The sequence below is a fragment of the Cololabis saira genome, chromosome 16, assembly GCF_033807715.1.
Source record: "Cololabis saira isolate AMF1-May2022 chromosome 16, fColSai1.1, whole genome shotgun sequence".
NCBI lineage: Eukaryota > Metazoa > Chordata > Actinopteri > Beloniformes > Belonidae > Cololabis > Cololabis saira.
Genome location: NC_084602.1, coordinates 18,427,215 through 18,449,836, shown reverse-complemented (window position 1 = coordinate 18,449,836; position 22,622 = coordinate 18,427,215). Strand labels below are relative to the sequence as shown.

Below are 22,622 nucleotides of genomic sequence, written 5' to 3'. Positions count from 1 at the left end.
GGGGGTTCAGGGGCATATTTGGCATATTTCAGGAGCCATTCCCGTCTGCTTCAAGACATGTTCTTCCTCGAAGTCTGAGCAGCCAGAGAGGGATCCAGGGAAGGGGATGAAAGGTGAACATCACGCTCTACTTCCTATCAGTCTCGTGATGCAGGTGGTGGAAGATCGTGCAGACCACACACACCTCAGGTTAATCAAATCAGAACCAAAAAGCAGCCACCCTTTGAGATAGAAATTTATAAAAACACCACCTAATGTCACCAACAGTGATGGATAGATGTGTAACCCTGTCCCCCCCTCCCCGAAGAAAGTCTATAACCTCAATAACAGCCATAAAAGGCTATACTTTGAGCCAAAGTCCTTTCCCCAACTGCAGGGTTTGTATGGCTTGGGTACAATCACTACAATTAAGTAAGTGTTTATGTGCTTGGAACTGTAATATGTGTCTTTTCAACCTCTCTTCAGTGGCTTTACACGCACTGCTTCTCTCCCCAAAGGATTCTTGATATTTTAGTCTGTTATTTGCAGTCAGATGCCGGCTGCTGACTGACGGGACACTGGTTGGCAGGAGTTTGCTGTGGTGTGACCAGAACAGCGCTCAGCGTAGGTCCGTTCATCACAAGGTCACAGATGAATATGTACAGAAGTATTAACTGGCAAAACATTAATTTATTGTACTTTTTATACTTTTTTTTTTTTTGGGGGGGGGGGTCTCAATGGCTCTTATATACTCATACTAAGAAATCTGGACTTATTCCACATCTGAGCGAAGGGATAACTCATTCGTCCTCACAGTCGTGGTGCTGTTTATGGGTGAAGCCTAGACGGATGACATCGATTGCATGTGCTGTCTTGTCTGGTGCTTTGATGTCTCAAATGTCTTTTGTGGTTTGATGTCAGCAGGGGAAATGTGAAATAGAGAACTCAAGAATGTTTTTCAATCCCCAACTCTTTAGAGGATAGGTGTAGTTTGCTCTTTTAAATCACATGTGAACTAGGTGCTGTTGTTTCCTCAGATTTGGAAGGAAGTCTGCCCTCCATAACGGATAAAGCTGCTCTGGTCTGCTGGGACTAGCCGCTAAGTTGAGACATTATGTAAAGAATACCTATGATAAACCCGTTGAGTGTTGTTAGGGGAAGGTTTCTGGTAATTCAACATTTTTGACTGACTGTGAAGCCCTAAAGAGGTGTGAACCTAACATCTCTTTTACCTGATTTGCATGTCCTCACACTCCAGCGTCAAAGGTGGACTCCTCTCAGTTTAACAATAATACTTTTTTGCTGAGGTGCAGTGAAGGTGTGGATGTTTGTCCATTTAATTACGTGTGACTTGAGCCGTAGGGCATCGGATCCTCGCAAGCTTTTCATTTCCACACCTTGTGTCTGGTGATACATGAGGTGTTTTTAACTCTTCAACTGTACGAGGGATTTCCATGCTTGCCCTCGCTCTCTCCTGTCTGACCTGCTCCAAACCTCCGGTCTACAGGGCGGCTCTCAAAATAAAATTCCTCCCGCAGATTATTATTCTTGTGATCAAAAAATATACATGTTCTCAGAGAGAGGAATGTACAGACGTAATGGAAACCTAGATTACCCCCCCATCCCTACTTTTGTTCACGTTCTTAGCTATTTTGCATTCTGTCTTCTTCATTTATATTTAAAAATACATGTTGTGCTTTTTATTAAGAGATTTAGAATTTCTTACAAGTTTCATATGTTGTTGATATGATCCTTACTTCCTCATGTCACCACCCACTGTTCTTTGTTGAAAGCTTATTTAAAACACAAACTGGTAAGATTGTTTTCTTTCCTCCAGGAGCAGTGTTCCCTCTGCCCATTCAGCCATATGTATATTAGCATGTCTGTTTTTAGTTTAGTTTTTTGCAGCAGCATCATCCTTGTGCTGCCCTAACGGCAGCGTTATTTTCAGACCGTTTCCCCTCTTTCGTCCGGTTGTTTTTAAATCTTGCAGCCGCTCTGCACCGCTGCCTTTCGTTTAAGGCTATCTCGAGGCTGGTTTTCCTGGTTTTGCCCTCCACGCCAGCGTTGCGTTTGGCGCTCCGTCTCATGCTGACTGCTTTGACCAGGGGAAGTGAAGCAGCAAAATACTGCTATGTTGAGGGCCTTAAAATAGACGGAGTAAAGTGCAGCTTTTACTTAGAGAGTCATGAAACCCTTTCATGGCAAGGTTTTTATGTAGTGAGTGGGAGTAGAAAAATAATTTTGGCTGAGTGGAGCTTCAACTTAAAAATATGCCTGGGCATTTTTGCCATCACTTCGCAGTTCATAATGCATGGGATGAAAACAAAAACAAAAGAAATTGACATCTAGCAAAAATCCCTAAATAGATTCAAACTAAAGTCCCGACTTCTCAAATATTTTGTTGTTTGAGCACGTAGTTATGATTATTTTCAAGATTAGTGCCTAAGATGGTGCCATAATACAAGTTAATGATGTTTATTATGATTGACAATACTGAGGAGGTAAATATCACCAAGTTCTCAGGTTTGAGGTTGATTCATTAATTGGGGGATCCTTTTGATGGCTGTGGGATTGAAACAGTTCAAACTTCAACATCGTACATGTAATTCCATCCGGACTAAAGTGGACAAGGCCTTTTCACGACTCGGCAGCGTTGCAACTTTCCTTTTCTACTTTAAACTTCTTTTCTCACATTTTTTTTCATGTAAAGTGTGATTATTTTTTTATTTATTTTTTATTTTTACATGGTTCTATGGAGCCTACGCACAGGACGGGACCTACGTCGTTGTTGGTATCTCTACCCGTTTGTTGTGCTTTGTGTCACCATCAAACACTAGGTGGAGGTGTGGGTCGATTGCATTGCTTCTTCTGTTTCTTTTTTGTTTTGGCTTCCTATATGTACCTCAGACATTTCAACAGAGCAAATGAGGCATATCTTTTGCGATGTGGAGGTAACAAACACGGCCTATGGCTAGATTTTGCTGACATTTCTTTTTTTTTTTTTTTTAAACCAAGTTTGAAAGCAACAATGGAGTATAAGTGCCGGGAAATCTATGGAAGGAAATGCAAAGCTACCAAGTAGACCAATCACATTTGTTGCAGTCCAATGTGTAGTTAAATTTCTGGGGGGAATCACGCCATTGCAATGTGTAGTTATAGGGTTCCCTGCTACGCTCAACAAAGGTTGTCAGTTCAATGTAGAAGCGTAAACCACAGATAAGATTAAATTGGGAAATCTTTTACAAATGACACAATGCAGAAGTAGCTGTTCACCTATTCATTTTTATACAATACATTTTTTACTGGTCATCAATGGGTACAACTGTTGGGATCCGTTCACAGCATGACACTACTCCAGCAAGTCTGGGTTTTTAAAACAGAACATTTTGCAAACACTGGGGTCTTGGGTGGATGAACAAAACCAGTACCTGTCCTCTTCCTGGTTCTTCTGGTGGACTGAGTCCTTCCCTGATTTGCTGAGCCCAGGGGAACAAAAGCGAGTCGAAACAACAACCTTATGGCGGTGTAGCGTGGACGGACATCTTTTCTAACACAGAGTTGAAACACTAGTGTGGACATGCATCCGTTTTAAAACGGTAAACACTACACCGGTGTGGACATAGCCTTAATCTGGTAAACTGTGGATTTTAGGTCTCACCCTTGGGGTTTGCGTGCACTCGTAGACACATTCAGACACGGGAGCATCACAGGAATCCCGTAACACTCTTAAGTCACTGAGTCGCTCATTTGTGCTCTCAGGATCACTTTGGAATACCAGGCATAGTTCGTGATCCAGCCTTCAGCCGGCTCCCTCTCTTTCTCCGAGTCTGGGTTTATTTGGGAAGCTTTAGCCACTGACTGTTCCCCCACCCCCTTCCCCTCCCATCTCCAACGTCCTCAGGTATATATACTTTTAGTAAGTTGTGGGAGCAGTTTATTCCTTCGAGAGAAGCATGTGAAATTGAGGACGTGAAATTCTGCACACAGGATGTTTACATCTCTTTGTGGGGAGGCATGAATGCATGTATATGTGTATGTCTGTTTTTGTGGCCTAGACAAACACGTTTGCCACATGTGGTGATGTGTTTTGACTGCCTGCTTAAGTTTAAGGAAAAGCTTGATGCCCGTGGCAAAGAGTGAGTCTTGCCCACCCACTTGGACAAACTTGTACTCCGTCTCCACGTTTCTCTCCCTCTAGTCATACATATAATTTCTTCCTTCTTTTTCTAAACCACTTTAAACTTTCCCAACCCTACGTATGTTGAACGCTCTCACACTCTTTGCCTCCTTCCCCTTTTCTAGGTGTGGACTACACAGAAGAATGTGGTTGAATTAGTGTTTTATCTCTCCTGCCAGCCATCTGGATCTGCACTCTCAGCTGTGCCAAGCATTTGAGACACAATTGCCCTTAAAAGGAAACAATAGCAGCCTATCAATTCTGCTCTGCCAGTCAAGGAACGACCCACTCCTGCATGGGCAGGGTTCAGTTCACACACACAAAACAAGGAAGGGTTTGGTAACTGAACTGAGTTGCCATGAAACCCAGTAAGGTTTAAAATATATACATTTTGTGGAATTTAGTATATATATATATATATATATATATATAGGAATATAGTATACATCAGGAATCACCAAAGCTTAGGTAGCAGTGGGCGAGGGAGTTTCATGTGGGACAGCAGCCGTCGGCAAGTCCTGCAGCTGCTACAGAGTTGCTGAGCTCCAGGAGTGGGTCAGTCAGTCAGCACTGCTGACTCTTACAAAGTTTATCTGGTTTTAAATGGAGGAAATCACTGGGTGGATTCTGTCTTGGCCTCTCTTTACTCAGAGGCAAGAGAGCTGGACATACTTTCGATATCTTCAGTACCATAAGGTCATAAGAGTCCTGCAGGATTTGTGAACAGTGTGGATGTAGAAGCAGAAGTGAAGACAGTTGACTGGAGGCTCCAAAGTTTTAATAAGTGTTTAAATGTCTGCCTGAGTGACACGCATAGTGAATGATATAGATGATCGATTGTTGTGATGAGGAGTACCTTGAGACCTCAGCTGCTCTTTGCAGAACAGGGAGGACCGCAGGGCTGCAAGTCATTAGATGTTAGGACTGGTTCTACAGGTTCACTGTGAAGTTTAAGAGGTAAATGGTTTTCACTTTGACAGCTCATCAGCTTGTAGACAAAATTCTTACCCCACCTTGCCTTGCTGTTGGAATGCAAATAGGAGCAGGAGGAATGCTGTTAGCAGTCTTCAGTGGCAGCAAATGAAAAATCCACCACTTGTTCTGTTCTTCACGGGTCCTCCCTCCTCCTTTCTTTTATTAGCTCCGTCTGTCCACTGCTTTCTTGATCTCCATTTCCTGTCTCTACCCATTTTTCTCTTCACAGTTTATCTATGTGCTCTCCGAGCCTCTGTCTCTTTCCCCTATCCTTCTCTCTTGCTAGGCGTCCTGTTCACTGTGTTTGATTTGGGCATTCCTTTCCCGCTTAGCAGACAAAACAACCCCAGACCTCTCTGAACTGCATCCCCCAGTGCACACCAATGTATACACACACACGCACACACTTTCTCTTCAGCTAATCACACACAGGAAATGGGCTCCCATGCAAACGAGGCCCGCCTGGCCACTGGAACCCAGGATAGGGTTTCAGGCCTTGAAACCCACTGCAAGAAGTTTAACATGATTTTTTTTTTTCTCTCTCTCTCCCCTCACCTTTCTATCATCGTATCTTGTTTCCTTTCTTTTACTTAACATACTTCATCTGTCTACCAATTAGTTTTCTTTCTGTGTGCCTCCTAAATATTTTCATTTTGTTGTCTAACACTTCCATCCAACTTGTCTTCTCTACCTCGTACATTTGAGCGAAACAATGTGTTGCAACTTTGGGAGATAAAAAGTGATAAAAAAGACAGATTTTTAAAAGTGGATGTCTTATCAACAGCTTTCTACAAGATGAGGTACGTAAACCTCACGGGAGTCCTGCTCTGAGTGACGCATCATTGCTTGTAGTTTCAGGAGAGGAATATTGTGCTGCTTAGCTGCGTATAAATGACAGGATAGATGGAGAAAACCTATCTTAGTGATGTTGTGGCAGTTGTTTTTAAAAATGATATCACATGCTTGACACATATTGTACAGGAACAGCAGGCTTCCTTATTTAGTGAGATACAGACGAGACCAATCTGTTTCTAAGACACGACACACAAGTGACACTTCAGTTTAAATTAGACGTCAGTGTCGGAAGTCCATTTATAACTCTTTAATCTAATCGAATGAAAGTCCCAGCACAGAGACACAAGTATGTCGCAATGTCACTTACAGTTACGATGGTTCGTTGTCACGTTTCAAGAAATGTTGATTTGTTGCTGTGAGCAGTTTCTCTGGTGTTGCACAATTCAACTCGTCTGACTCGTCATCTTTAATTTCTTTCCTTGTCCATATAAAGAACGAGTCTGGTTCCTCTGGATTCAATTATGATTTCTACTAGTGGGAAGGACCGGCGGACACAAAAGAAACTGCCTCTGCCACTGGACATAGAACCAATCAGAGAAACAAGGCAAAAGGGAGCCAGAGTAGTATCAACAACAAACATCTCAGATGGTGTGGAGATGAGAGTGCTGGTGAATAACTGTTGTTGGTTTTGCAGTCAAAACTGGTAGATGTAGGCATTTGTTTTCGGGATATCTGGAGCCATCTGAACTGGCTCTTGGATACCCCTGTAGGAGCCATTGCATAAATAATCTGCGTGCGTGCGTGCGTGCGTGCGTGCGTGCGTGCGTGCGTGCGTGCGTGCGTGCGTGCGTGCGTGCGTGCGTGCGTGCGTGCGCGCGTGGGCGTGGGCGCGTGGGCGTGTTGGCTGTTCGATTTTGCCCAAAAATAAAATCTCGATTTTTTTTTTTTTTCTCTCAAAATCCGATTTTCGATTACGATTATTTTGTGAATTGACAAAAGGCAAAGAAATGATTTCAAATATGTTGTTTTTTTATTGAACATTTGCCCCATTGGGCTTTAAGTGCAAACTTTGCTCTTATTAAACCAAAAATGAATGAATAAAGTGCAAAACTCTGTAAAATAAGTTGAAAAAAAGTTTTAAAAAATATAATAAAATATAAAGTTTTATCTCTGAAAAAAAAAATCAGCAAATCAGCACTTGCAAACATACAGTAAGTTATATTTCCAATTAAATAAAACAAGACATTTTCTAATTAAACTAAACTGGGTCTTTGCATGCTAAATAATAATGCAACCCATGAAGGAGGTAGAGGTGTGTAATGTCAGTCATTACAGTTGCTGTTCACATTTGCAAGTTTTTTGCAAGGAACACGAGCCGGTCTACCGCGTCTGGCTTGAGGGATGCCCGGTGGCATGTTACAACGCCCCCTCCTACACTAAAGAGCCTCTCCGATGGGGCACTTGTCGCAGGTATTGAGAGGTATTTCCATCAATCATTAATATGGTATCAATCATTAATATGTGTGCAGACAAGTTTAAAAAAAAAAAAAAAAAAGTGAAAAATCGATTTTACGATTTTCACGTTTTAACATCGTTCTAATTACATAATCGCGATTACGATTTAAAATCGATTAATGGAACTGTGTGTGTGTGTGTGTGTGTGTGTGTGTGTGTGTGTGTGTGTGTGTGTGTGTGTGTGTGTGTGTGTGTGTGTGTGTGTGTGTGTGTGTGTGTGTGTGTGTGTGTGTGTGTGTGTGTGTGTGTGTGTGTGTGTGTGTGTGTGTGTGTGTGTGTGCGCGCGCGCGCCCGTGTGCCCGTCCATGTAAGTTGTCCTGATGGAGTGGTGACCTGTCCAAGGTGTACTGTATATCTGCCTTTTTCCTGTAATGAGCTGGGATAAGCTCCATCAGACCCCCGTAGGATTAAGCTGGTATAGATAATGGATTGATGGACATTGGACTGGGAGCTCTTCCAGTTTTTTTCCAAACCCTAGCCAAATCAAATGTATATTACCTTAATTGAATGTCGCTTCCAAATACCTGTTCATAATTCCCCTTGATTACTGAGCAAAACATCAGTTGACCCCAATCCAGTTCTATTGGCACTCACATTTCTGCCATTTCTTGTTGTATTATAAAGTATATTTTTGTTGCATTGAGATTTACATTTGAAAATCAACAGCACAGAAGTCGGTTCATTTTTCTGATGCATACGAATAGATTAAATGTGTCCTCAAAATAATGTTTCATGTGGGAAAATAAAGGTTACCTGAGCTTATGAGAGGTATCGGGATTCAGCTTCATCTGCTGACTAAAATAGTGAACTGTTATTGTGTGCGTGCGTGCTGTTTGTGAGCGTTGAGAAGGACACAGCTGTTTTCAGTTTTGTTTGGTTATGGGTCGGCTTACTGTCTGAATGAAATGCACAGACCCCTCCCACCCCATACTGACACAAACCATAGACAAACATGATTTTTTTTCTTTTTCTGGTTGCTCTGGTGTTTTGGAATTTGAAAATTGTGTCAAATCTGATTGGTAAGATTGCATTTATTCACTGTTTTCATTGACCCCAACTATTTTCTCTTTGTTCTCAGCAGAAGTGCAACATGTGTTTCAGTTTCGCGCAGAATCGAGGGTTTTTTTTCGTGTTGCGTGACAGTCTCAGATGATTCAGCAAAAACCTGTGTGTTGGTGTTACGAATTTACCATGACGGAGCCGAGAGCCAGGCAGCAGAGCTGGGTCCTTAAAGAGAGGACACAGAGGAAGTGAGATGGCAGGGAGAACAAAGAGAGTGATGGTCTGCCCAACAGTAGTTACATGACCAGAGTGTCTTTGAGTACATCACTCACTGCTGCCTTGTTGCTGCGTGTGTCCTGTGTAAAGAGTCTCTACCAGGACCAGGAAGATATTGCCATCTGCTTTGTTTTCAGTTTCTTTAATCATTTATAAAAATTGTTTTTGATTTAGAACCACTTTTTCCCATGTCCTCATCATTGTTGATGTGGAACTTTCAAGAATAACTCATCATGAGAAAATCAAACTTTACAGATTTTCACAGGGCGCCACGTCCATGCTGATTTTAAGAGGTCGACTTGTTGGTTAATGTTTTCTTCTCATGTACAGTCGTGTCCCTGGGTGGATTGTTGTCAATTAGTCTATCCTCTGTCTTTTGCAATGTCACTCTCCTCTTATTCTCTCTCACTTAAAAAAAAAGAATCTGGTCCAGACCCTCGTGTTATATCCGGATTCTGTGTGCTTAAGAAAACATATGGATTGCTACTGTAGTGGAATGCTTTATGTCTGTTTTGTGTGTGTGTGTGTGTGTGTGTGTGTGTGTGTGTGCGCACATGTTCTGCCGCAGATGGGAGTTTCTTGGATGATGATGATGATTACGATAATGCTGCGTGTGTGTATCCCAGCGCCTCCCCAGAGAACTGAATAGGGCCTTCTGTTGTCGTGGCCAAACATTGCTTGTCTGGTCATGCATGAGTCTATTGCAGAGCCTCTGAATGTGCCCCATATCTGAGCAGTTAGCTCATTCTTAGCCTGTTAGCTTGACTGTGAACAATCTCCCCTACAGTGACTGCATTGTCAGCCCGGCCGCAGGCTCTGAGCTTTGCCAGCTGCCCGACACAACAATGCTGAAAGATGGCATGAGAGTGTGTCTTGATATTATGATGAGCACTGCTCCCCCTTTTTTTTTTTTAAACTAACCTCATATCCTCTTTGTGTGTTTTTTAACTACAGGATGGCGAGTTTGTGGAGAACAAATTAACCAGCTTTGGACAAAAAGATAATCTATAATAAAGTAAGTTGCACCTTTCTGAGCTTTTAGTGATGTATCTCTTCTCTTTTCTGTCTTTACACATACTTAATGTGTCTGTGGTTAAGTGAAACAGTTCACTTGAACTAAAACTTCAAAGGTCAGGAAAGAAATGTTCAGTTTGTTGCTGTTTGCAACTTAGCTTGAAGATCTCAGCAAATGCTGCACATAATAGACAAGTGTAAGTAGGGCTGTTCGATTAATCGATTTTAAATCGTAATCGCGATTATGTAATTAGAACAATGTTAAAACGTGAAAATCGTAAAATCGATTTTTCACTTTTTTATTTATTCTTTTTATTTATTTTTTTTATTTATTTTTTTACCTTGTCTGCACACATATTAATGATTGACACCATATTAATGATTGATACCATATTAATGATTGATGGAAATACCTCTCAGTACCTGCGACAAGTGCCCCATCGGAGAGGCTCTTTAGTGTAGGAGGGGGCGTTGTAACATGCCACCGGGCATCCCTCAAGCCAGATGCGGTAGACCGGCTCGTGTTCCTTGCAAAAAACTTGCAAATGTGAACAGCAAATGTAATGACTGACATTACACACCTCTACCTCCTTCATGGGTTGCATTATTATTTAGTATGCAAAGACCCAGTTTAGTTTAATTAGAAAATGTCTTGTTTTATTTAATTGGAAATATAACTTACTGTATGTTTGCAAGTGCTGATTTGCTGATTTTTTTTTTTTTTTTTCCAGAGATAAAACTTTATATTTTATTATATTTTTTAAAACTTTTTTTCAACTTATTTTACAGAGTTTTGCACTTTATTCTTTCATTTTTGGTTTAATAAGAGCAAAGTTTGCACTTAAAGCCCAATGGGGCAAATGTTCAATAAAAAAACAGCCTATTTGAAATCATTTCTTTGCCTTTTGTCAATTCACAAAATAATCGTAATCGGATTTTGAGAGAAAAAAATCGAGATTTTATTTTTGGGCAAAATCGAACAGCCCTAAGTGTAAGTATCAAGTGCTGTTTTTTGAGGTAGTTCCACTTCCATTAGCAAGGGATAGTCCCGGGGTAGTTCAGTGGGGATACATAATTGGCATGTGTCACTATGATCCGGATATGGCCCTGGCCTGCATCTAGGATTATTGGAACGTCTAAGGGCCGAAACATGTCATTGACGTGGGTTAGGTCATGGGTGACCAGCCCGGGAGATGAGAGGGCCATTTTTTGTTATTGTTGAAGCAACACTTCACTAGTTTCTGTCTGTCCTTTTCCCTGAAGTGACGCATATAATTGGCACTTTCAAGAGAATCACCAATTGAAAGAAATAAGATAAGAGTCATGCATTTCTAATGCGTACCATGGTGTATATATATTTGTTCATAAACGCCTCATATCATCTGGCCATACATATTGAGTCCCAGCATTAATACTACTCAGAATTTCAGTCTTGTCACCTCTTCCCTTTTGTCATTTTTCTCATCCTCTACCATTTCTCGCTGTTTCCTCTTCTTCCCACCACCGCCCCCTCTTCCTCCTCCTTGCTTCTTCCGCCCCTCCTCTCCTCTTTGTGCGTCCATTTCCTTTCGGGCACAAACGCCGGCGCCGCATTTCCTTCCCTCGAGCCTGAAGTCACACACAAGTGATACACCTACGGACACTGTGAATATTTTCTGCGGCACACGGCCCAGTCCACTCGTATCTACGAGTGTGCTCGCCCCCCTCAGACAGCTGTGTGAGTCAGTGAAATCCAGACAGATTACATACAGAAAGTGTATGTATCACTGTTTCATTTGCTCATTCCATGCTTATGCACTTTCACAACTGTTAAAGGTCAATATGTGGCCAAGGTGTGTACCGTCTGTCTTCAATGATCCGACATGATAGGATTTTATTATTCCGGGTGCCAGTTCACATCCTGATTGTACTGAATTCATCCTAAATTGCCCAGGACTTGCGAGGTCAATGAAAACCAGCAGTGAAATAGGAAATGACAGAACTTAAATTGAATATGCTACTGCTAAAGGCATGCACTACTTGTAGTAGCCTTTTCATAATCAGCAGTGTCACATTAGTTGACATATTTGCATAGTTAAGAAGATGTAGGAACCAGAGTTATTATCGTTCACGAAAACTAACGAAATAACGAAAACTAAAATTGAAAAAACAATTTCGTTAACTGAAATGAATAAAAACGAAAATTAAAAGACAAAAACGATAACTAACTGAAACTATATTACGTGTTTAGAAAACTAACTAAAACGAACGGAAATTATAGATATAATTTCCTCTGTTTTTGTCCCTGTCAATATAAGACTCGCACCTGAACGCCTCACGGTCCGTGACGTCAAAACTAAAACTAAAACTAAAACTAATCAAAACTAAACTAAAACTAAGCATTTTTGAAAATATAAAAACTAATAAAAACTAGCAAACCCACACTAAAAACGAATTAAAACTAACTGAATTGAAGGAGAAAAAGTCAAAACGAAATAAAACTAAACTAAAATGAAAAATTCGAAACTATTATAACCCTGGTAGGAACTGCATCATCCCTTATAGCCCTGTGTCGTCTCTGATACACAATCCTGACTTGACCTCCTGCTACCTTTCTTGCTCCCCCCATCTCTTACTTCCTCTGGCCTAGCAGCCACTGCTGCAGTAATACGCTGCGACAGCCACCTGCCCTCCGTTCCCTGGACACCCTCCTCCTTGTATCTTTGTTTTTTTCTATGCCAGTCGTGCCGTGCTCTGCGCTTTTGCTCCAGCGGAGCTTTTCTGCTGCTGCTGTTCTCCTTCTCGCTCATTTTCTTGTTCGCCAGAGAGCCACTGAGCTCCCCATTCAGCTGCAGCAGCCTGCCGATGCCAAGACTCAGGCTGACGAAGCAACACCGAGTTCTGCCAAGTTAGATCAGTGTATGTGTGTGCCCTGTGTCAGGATGGCAATGCAGCGCATGAGCAGGATGTCTAAGCTGCCAGGCAGAAGGTGGAAGGGGCTCTATGTTGAGAGCCATTGATGGGTTTGACTGAACTCCGTGTCTGTGGGTTTGCCATCAGGTGGATTTGTCCTTGTGGATTTTTCCATCAATGATTGAGAATGTGATGATCAGTCATTATCTCCTGTCCTCTTTTGTACGAAGCAGAGGATGCATAAATGCAGCAGGAAGGAGGGGGGAATATGATGTGAGTCAGGGGGAAGGAAACTGAAGAAATCCCGCAGTGTTGGTGGGGGATGGCAGGTATTTTAAGGTCGCATGAAAAGTGGATAGACTGGTAGTAAAGCAGAGGAATGAAGAAGGTGATGAAAGAAAGGGATGAACAATAATAGGATGCTGCTGTCCCTGACCTTTTCTTGAGTGGAAATGACAAAACAGTACAGTGCTGTCATTCAGTTTTATATTTCTTTCTTCAGTTATAAGAAGCAAAATAGTATTTTACTATCAAGTGTGATAAGTGACTTCTGTGTGGTGCAGTGGACCCAGTGGTGGATTTGCAGGGTGGCACCCAGAGCGCGTGTCTGGCCACCCTGGATGTAGGGCTGTTCGATTTTGCCCAAAAATAAAATCTCGATTTTTTTTTTTTTTCTCTCAAAATCCGATTTTTCGATTACGATTACGATTATTTTGTGAATTGACAAAAGGCAAAGAAATGATTTCAAATATGCTGTTTTTTTATTGAACATTTGCCCCATTGGGCTTTAAGTGCAAACTTTGCTCTTATTAAACCAAAAATGAATGAATAAAGTGAAAAACTAAGTTGAAAAAAAGTTTAAAAAATATAATAAAATATAAAGTTTTATCTCTGAAAAAAAAAATCAGCAAATCAGCACTTGCAAACATACAGTAAGTTATATTTCCAATTAAATAAAACAAGACATTTTCTAGTTGAACTAAACTGGGTCTTTGCATGCTAAATAATAATGCAACCCATGAAGGAGGTAGAGGTGTGTAATGTCAGTCATTACATTTGCTATTCACAATTGCAAGTTTTTTGCAAGGAACACGAGCCGGTCTACCGCATCTGGCTTGAGGGATGCCCGGTGGCATGTTACAACGCCCCCTCCTACACTAAAGAGCCTCTCCGATGGGGCACTTGTCGCAGGTATTGAGAGGTATTTCCATCAATCATTAATATGGTATCAATCATTAATATGTGCAGACAAGGTAAAAAAAAAAAAAAGGTAAAAAATCGATTTTACGATTTTCACGTTTTAACATCGTTCTAATTACATAATCACGATTACGATTTAAAATCGATTAATCGAACAGCCCTACCTGGATGCAATGACTTTTTTTTTTTTTTAAATCCTGGAGGCCGAATCCTTTTGTTTTCAGCAGCAGGGTGCAAGCAGGACGTATTTAAGGATGCACGCACTTATGACCTGTCCTGTATCCCATTAGGGGTCTGTGGAGACGTTTTTCACGTGGTTGCGTTATGGTAACACACATCTTCACTCCCATATGATTGTGTTTCTTTGCCACCCTAAAATTTCCACTGGCCCCACCTTCGCCACCACATTGAAAACTGCTTTTTTTTTTCTTCTTTCAGTCTGGAGGTCAAGTTACTTTTACACTGAGAAGTTAAACTGGTCCATCCTAGTTCTCTTTCATCCATGAAATGTTTGACTAGAATGAGATGCTGGCACCATAGCATGTGCATTGTTAGCGGGACCGGATACAAATTTTTTCAGTGATCGTATATCTGCATTTAATAAAAAAAAAAAAAAAAAACATGTTAATCACACTTTAGTTTACCTTGCCACCTAGGAAATATAGCTTTCTAAAAGGCATTTAGTATAGATCTAGCAAACATTTGAACTTTGTTCACGAAGCCAGCCCATAATCTGTCATTGCAGGCGCACCTCTCACTGCTTCTGGTCTGTTCAGTCTGTGATTGAAGGGTTTGAGCAGCATTACCTGAGAATGAGCTGCTGGCACATGTTGTTCTCATGGAGAGACTCTCTGTCTGGCCCAACTTTCTCTCTGAGCATTCACTTTACACGTAGATATTGACAATAACACAGCACAGTTGTTTCAACGCATGTCCATAGTATCCGGAAATGTTGACTGTCAACACATAGATAAGCAACAGTATGGATAAACGGTTGAAGTACGCGGTGTCCAGCTCATTCGTCGGCTGTGTTCTGGTACTCAAATCTTGGCACATTGTGAGGATATTGCACACTAAAGACTGTAACCGTGTGCTTTCTTTTTTTTTTTTTAAATAAACCTTTTGAACCTGCGCAACGTATCTCTGTTCCAGTGTCAGTGGTCCATTGGTTGAAGATATAACATAATAAGATTAAGTCTCTTACAATGTCCAATGTTCTGAATTGAATTGATCATTCTGGTTTCACATTTAATCTCTTTTCTTTTCAATTTTTTTTGGGAGGGGCAGGGGGTTAGGCCTATCGGCCTCGCCTCACCTTTCTCAGCCTGGCTTACACGCATTCACAGGCCGGTGTTGACTGTAACAAGTGTCATCATGTTGTGATGTTTTCATGTTCTCTTATCAGTGCTAAACGGTGACACACGCATTCCTTCTCGGACAGCTCATCGTCAGACAGCTTTTCACGTATCTGCAAGGATTCATTGGGTCATGTAAGGATTTCAGCTGACATCTGCTTCAGAGTGTTTGAACAGCTGTTAAGCAGAGTTTTAAATAGGTAAAGTGGACAGTGTTGGTCCCGACAGCCGACACTCTATTTAATGTGAGGTCAGAGAGTTTTTCTTTAGATAGCTTCAGTCAGATTGACCCTAAAGTTTTGGTGTTGTGTGGCATTTTGATGTGTCTTTAATGGTTTTCTCATCAGTAAGCATGTACTCTTCTTAGGAGTCTCACTTGGTATATTTCTTATTTTATAACTTATATGTGTTGCAAGGCAATATAAGCCTGCAGTCATAACAAACTCACTACCATTCATGAACACATTAGTTACACATTGTTACTGCTGGTTAAGTCAAACAGTGATTGAGTCACATAGAAAGGAACATAAAAAAGAGACTGAGATTATATATGTAAAAAAAGTTATGTATGTATGTGTGTGTGTTTGTGTGTGTGTATATAGATATTTATAGATATTTATTTAAAGGCACTCTATGTATGAGTGTCACATCTGACCACATGGGATAAATAGATCTTCTGTTTTGACTAAAGAATCACTAACAATACTGTCCTGAAGACGGTTCGTCACATCCTGCAATACCACTTAGTGAGGTACTCTTTGTTGTGTCTTCAACCAGAACCTGACACATTACCTTTCTGGTGATATACCATCCCATGTTGTCAGAAGTGGTTTTGCTACATGAGGTGGCTTTAAAGTAACTTGAGGATTATTTTATCAAAGACGGAGTGGGGCAGAGCTATGTTTGTGCTACTGTGAAATGGTGTTTTACATCCGTGTTTATAGAGACTTGACCTTTGGCTTTTTAGATAAGCATGTCATCACTTCCTTGTTTGATCTCATAAAGCATATTTGTTCAGCGTTATCATATATTATTATAGCCAAATACCTTTTGGACACCTTTTACTTCCTTGTGTCCAAGGTAGAGAAACAGTTCTTCAGGAAAGGACCATGAACAACCCTCCTCTGGTTAATGATTGACTGGAGAAATGTTTGTTATATTTTGGGGTGAAGGCCATTCCCACTTTTTTTTCCAGTTTACAAACCCAGGGATGTGTATGAAGCTATGCAAACCTCCTTTTTTTTTTTCTGTGTTTACTCACAAAATGGGCACCTAACGGATCATGAGGAGTTATTCCCAGAATGTCATAAGTGTTCGGACGCTCCTTCCCATTAATTTTGAATCAATTGTTTTCTCAAAGGTTCCACTCATTCTTAACATTGCTGAGCAGTACGTTCACTTCACTCATGTTCCTGTCTTATCATAAGCTGTATGTCATATTGCTATGTTAGCACTTTGCCATATTTGGAGTACTCATGACGTTTAGTCATTGTACAGATAACAACAATCTGTTTAGCCACAAAAAGTGATTTTTTGTAAAATGCCAAAATATTTTTTATCTTTTGGTATTTTAGCGAGTTCAGCGCTGCTCGTTTTGGCTTCACTGCAGCAGGAAGCCACGTTTTCGTCTGGTGTGTTTTATATGCTTACAATGTCATTGACCTCTGACCTCAAACACAGAGGGCATGTTGGGATAGAGGCTTTTAAGAAAGTTAAGGCATTCAATCAACAGTGAATTAGTGGAGTCCAGCCATGGTGTCAGTTTGGATCAGTAAGTCTTTTATGAAGCGTTTCAGCTGTTTGTGTGACAGATATCTAAAACTGAACATTTACAGATGCTTCCCCAAATTCAGCACCGATCGACTGATGCAGAAAGTGTGCTGACCCATGTGGTTTCATGACAGAATTCCTGAAATTGAATTTTATGAAGTAACAACTTTCACTCATCTCAAGAAGAAGTCTTTTTGGGTCAAAAATATGGACTGTGACCAGTTTTAGGAGGACTGTTTTCTTCTTAGAAGATTAAAAAGGCACCAAGAGCTGATAGGGAGTCGATCAGGATCCACTTGCGTCTTAGACGTATTGACAAGCAGCCCAGAGACATTCAGCGAAGCAACAGGACTCCTCTGGAGCGCAACAGACTTTTCATTTTTGAAGCAGATAATCCAGTAAGTTTCATTTTGTTAATATCACGAGGCAAAGTCCACTTAAAACACCGCCCTTTAACTGATCTGAAGCCAATAAATGCCTGATTAGGTTTCCCGATGCAGATCCGTTTATCAATTTTCAAAAATGTTATGAAATCAATCCGTTTTTTTCTTTTGGATGTATTAAATTTGACTTTGTTTCCAGATTTAGACACTAAATTACACAAAGGCAGCCACTGAGCATGCAGTGAAGAAACATCTAAGCGAGCGCTGTGATGTTTACTGTTGTTTCCATGAGAGCCACACTGGCGAGACAAAAACATCACAAGAACCACTTTTTATCACAAAAACACTGCCCAAACCATTAAACATATCTTCTTTCTGAGCTTTCTTTAGGCCCATACATCATGTAAGATTAGAATAAGATGCACTAAATGGGAAACAGATTGTAAAAGCACTTTGTAGACCGTAAACAAGATTAAAAAGAGCTACAGTAAAAGTGCCAACCGTTTACCACAACATACAGTATGTGCTACAGAAGTCCTAATTTAAAATAAAAGCTTTTACCGTTACACTGGAACGACTGAGCAGGTGTGCATTTCCTTCACTTTCAGAATGTCAAACGTCTAACCCGTTGTCTAAATCCAATTTGTTCCTTTCCATCTGGTTTTCTCATTTCTCTGATTTATTGTTTGTCAGCAAACTCATGACCCTGAAAATGTCAAACACCTTGCGAACAAGTGTGCAGTGTTGCCAGGTTATACATTTACATTTACAGTGTACATTTATTTTACTGTCTAACTATTATGTAAAATGGCTTCAGCTGTATTACACGGTGCAGCATGCAGGCCTTTGTCTTTTTCCAATCGCCTCAAATTGTCCCACACTTGTCCAATGTTTACTCACTTCTCCAAAGGCTCCATTGTCACTGTGGTGCTGCAAAAGTTGAAGAATCTAGCATATTTAAAGGTTGTTAGGTCTGGATCTGGGCTGTTTCCAGCTTTTTTTTTTATGAAGACTGATCTAGAAAACTTAGATGGAAAGATTTAATATAATTCAACTAGGGCTGGGCGATTTTGGACAAAAATAAAATCCCGATTTTTTTTTTTTTTTTTTTTTTTTTTTTCTCTGAAAACCCGATTTTCGATTTCGATTTTTTTTGGTAAAGCTACAAAAGACAATGGAATAAATTGTTTCAAATATTTTATCTTTATTTTTAAAGAAAAATAGCAAGCAAATTTCCCTATTCGGAATGAAGTGCAATTGAAAGATACTGTAAATCCTCGAGTTTAGTAAAGTGACAACATTTACAATTTTCTTGACCAAACAAAGATGACTAGACGAGCTCTGTCTGTAATGCAGCCAGCTGCAAAAAAGGAAAATCGATTTTCCGATTTTCCTTTTTTTAACATCATCTTGATTAATAAATCCGATTTAGATTTAAAATCGATTAATCGCACAGCCCTAAATTCAACCAAACATCCAGAAAGGAGACCACTGGTGATTTTACAGACAACCATTATGAGGACTCCCAGTCGGTTGGCTCAGCCTGTATAAAACTTGATCACAACACATTTTTGTGTCTGTCTTCTGCATGGGGGCGTAAAATGTATTTTATTCAACTGTGTAAAATAGTTGGACAGCAACAGTTGGGTGAGTTGGTGCAAAATCTATTTGAGTGCATTTGTCAAAATTAAATCAGCCTAATTGCAGTTTGGAAGTGTTATTTATGTAGAGTTCACAGATCTTTCTGTGTTTTGGTTCTCATTGATTTAGTTACAAGCCTGAATCCTCCCTTGCCTTGCACTTGCATGATCTGCTTCTGTATGTTTCTCCTGAATTGACTGGACTTAATTTGTTTAAGATCTCCTTGGCTGCAGATCTGTTTGTGGACAAGCTAGATACTGACTGGACAGTATTTTGGGGGGCTGCTGTTTTAAGCAGAGCATCTAATATCCTCGGTTTATAGCAGCAACAGGGACTTGTAGATGTAATCCTGCATGAGGCGCAGATCTCTGCTGAAGAACATGTTTTAATTTACTGTTCAGCCTTTTAAGATTAGACGCAAAGCCAAAAAGCTCTTGGGGTTTTTGAGTTTGATTGAACCTCTTCAAAGTCACATCTTCAATCAGGTCATAAACATAGGAGCCAGACATTTTTCTGCATGTGTATAACCATCATGCTCTTTTGTGGAAGCTGACAGGTCACACGCCGTAACTTCTCCGGCTTTGTTTCTCCCACCCTACCACATCTGTTTTACCCTTTCATCAAACTTTCTCTGGCATTTCTCAGCCCCCACCCCTGCTTTTTCTTCCTCTCATCTTCTTATCAAACCCATCCACATGATTAGGCCCTAGCAACAAGACTCTGAATGTAGACGGTCAGCGACTGCAGGGCAGGGGAGGAGAGACCTAGAAAAGCCTGTGAGTTACTGGGCTGAGACTGGAAAGAGGCTGGTTTATTTCCAGGCTGGGTGTCAGAATAAATCTGTCTATGATATTCATGTGAATGTGTGTCACTTCTTGAAGCATAACCTTTGACCACCTCCGGGCTAAATGTGTTTCTGGGTTTGCTTTTGCAAAGCGGTGTAAGTTGAGCATGCTGTGCACCCTCTGTGCATCGCGTAATATGTAAAAGTGTGTGTGTGTTCACTTTTGCTTTGCACTCATTTTCCTTTTTTTTTCCTCAATATCCCTTTCCTTCCTATCTTTTGTCTTGTATGTGAGTGAGAGAGAAACGGCACGCTCACAATAGAAGTTTGTCATTTTACATTGTAGTAGTTGACTTCCCAATTCTTCTCCAATAAGCAAATGCTTTTTTGGAAGATTTGACATTTTGTTTATTCTTTATTTCACCATATGTCAGTGCTTCTACTAACTGACCATTTCATGCAGAATTCAAGGACAAATATCAAGCAAAGACGTTTTCCCACCCAGTTCAATGAGCTACATGAACTTGGTATACTTTTTTATTTTTTATTTAATTGTAATGAAATGCAACACAGCTTTTCATTTGACCATTTTTCCAGAAGCAGGGAAAACTGAAAGAGTGAAAGAAGCCGAGTTAAAAAGCAACATGACAGCACAGGAAACGGCAAACCAACCATTATGGGATGCCAGTTTTCTCTTTCTTGGAAAAATGGAAAAATGCAGGCCAAGCATCAGGTCTCCACTTTCTTGTGGCTTCCATGACTGTGCCAGCATCCATCCACTGCAGTTGTCCTTACACACACACACACACACACACACACACACACACACACACACACACACACACACACACACACACACACACACAAATATGCAGTTGTTGTCACACTTATTCAAACTGGCAATAACCTCCTATATGAAGATGTGGTTGAGGCATTTTGATTGGACACAGGCCCTTTTATTAACTACCGTTTATGAGACAGAAGAGCTTCAAACCCAAGTTCCAACTTAATGTCAAGTGCAACAGAGAGGAGAACTTGTTTTTTCTTTTTCCTTTTTTTCTCTTTTTCATGGAGAGAACAGAATGTCCTGAAGGCAACTGGTAGGCAGGAAGAAAGTGGCTAAAGCCTTAATGATATGGTGTTCAGTTGTAACGTCGGTGCGTGTGTGTATGTGTGTTTTAAAAAGAGTCCAGTATGAGTAAATGGTCCTCAACTTTTTTTTTTTCTCCCCCCAGATTTTTTTTTCATTGCTTGGTCCGAGAATCAAAATGTTTGAAATGTTTTAACAGCTTTAAGTTATTTCAGTTCTTCTTCAACTTCAAACTTCTGGGCAGTTTTCGACTTCTTTTCTTGGAATCTGTGATCTTTTTCATCCCTGACACATACATACATCCTGCACATCCTATTGTTCTGTTGGAGCTCCACAGCTTTTTCCTGTAAATATCCTTGCTCTCTCTTAGCTTGACTTTCAGTTTCAATCTTAGTTTGACCTGGAGGTGGTAATTTATTTGCATTGTATTGACTGAATAGGGGAACCAAACAAAAACTAATGCAGGATTCAACATAACCCATGTTCTCCTTCTGTGTAGTTTAAAAGCTGCTCTATTACTTACCTGTGTGCATCGTTTGGGATTGAAAAGTATGAATAGGCTTCAAAACTATTGTACCAGAGGAGGGGTGCAATGATTAATCTTTGTCGAAAAAAAATCCATAATTAATAAACGTTAGTGGGAAACAAAGTTTATTGCGGCTTTTGTGCGCAAAAACAAATCAAATCAAAAAATTCAACAAAGTGAGGCATCTTTTTCCTTCCCATCTCTGCTAAGAATTGCATATGCACAACAGCATTCAGCTGCTCTTGTCACCACGTGTTTTTCAACAGAGTGAGACGTCTTTCTCCCTTCCCATTCCTGCTAAGAGTTGCACATGTGCAATAGAATAGAATACAGCGCCAGTAAACAATATAATGGCAGCATCACGGAAACTGCTTTAAAAGATGTATATTTGAAGGAAGTGTCCATCTTTCTTGTGTTTTTATGTTTACACATATCATATAAAAAAAACCTCATTCTAAATTTAAAAGCTGAAATCTAAATAAGAGCCACTTAATAATTCTGAGATTCATAATCCGGTTTGTCAACTAATGGTTTCAATAGTCGATGACTAATCGACCATCAGAATAGTCGTTAGTTGCAGCCCTAGACCAGAGGAACTGCCAGAGTTGGACATCAAAGGAAGAGAGGCTAGACTGTGATGGTTTGAGCACATAAAGATGAGGGGAATTCATTGATGGGAAGATGCCGGAAGATGCAACTGCCAGACAGATGAAAAATGGGAAGACCACAGAGGAGATTTCTGGATGTGGTGAATGAAGATTATGCAGTTGGTCGGTGTGGCGAAGATGCAGAAGACACAGTAACATGGAAACAAATCATCCATATTGGGGATTCCTAAAGAAAAAAGGCAGAAGAAGAATAATAGGTAAAAAATAAATCAGCTATTTGCTGTACAGCAAATAGAGCAGCATTTACTAAATCTGTACAGCCGTTTTCAAACACGAGCTGTTCAGGGAACTGTTCACACTTTTTCCGTGGTTGTTCAGAAAAGGGTGAAGAAAAAGCTTTTAGCAGCACCCACACGTCCTCCCTCACTCAGCCCTGGAAGATTAGCTGCTATGTTCACACATTGTTTTACCCATTGATCTTTCGGAAGTTATACCGAGGGGGGGCTGGTTAGAAAATCTCTTCAAGATGTCCCGAGCACAGGCTGCTGACATTTGTGTTGTCACACGCCACCCTTTTGGAACATCTCTAGAACATTTGAGGACTGCGGTGCGTGTGTGAAAACGGTTTGTGTTTGCA

At 40.6% G+C, this 22,622-nt stretch overlaps 1 protein-coding gene across 1 annotated transcript in view; it reads left to right on the top strand.

The window, feature by feature from the left end:
* luzp1 (leucine zipper protein 1) overlaps window positions 1-22,622 on the top strand; it is a 51,119-nt gene that overhangs the window by 7,748 nt on the left and 20,749 nt on the right. The window contains exon 2 of the mRNA XM_061743933.1: window positions 9,677-9,737. The gene's annotated coding sequence lies outside the window, so the exon portion shown is untranslated. The remainder of the gene's footprint in view (window positions 1-9,676; window positions 9,738-22,622) is intronic.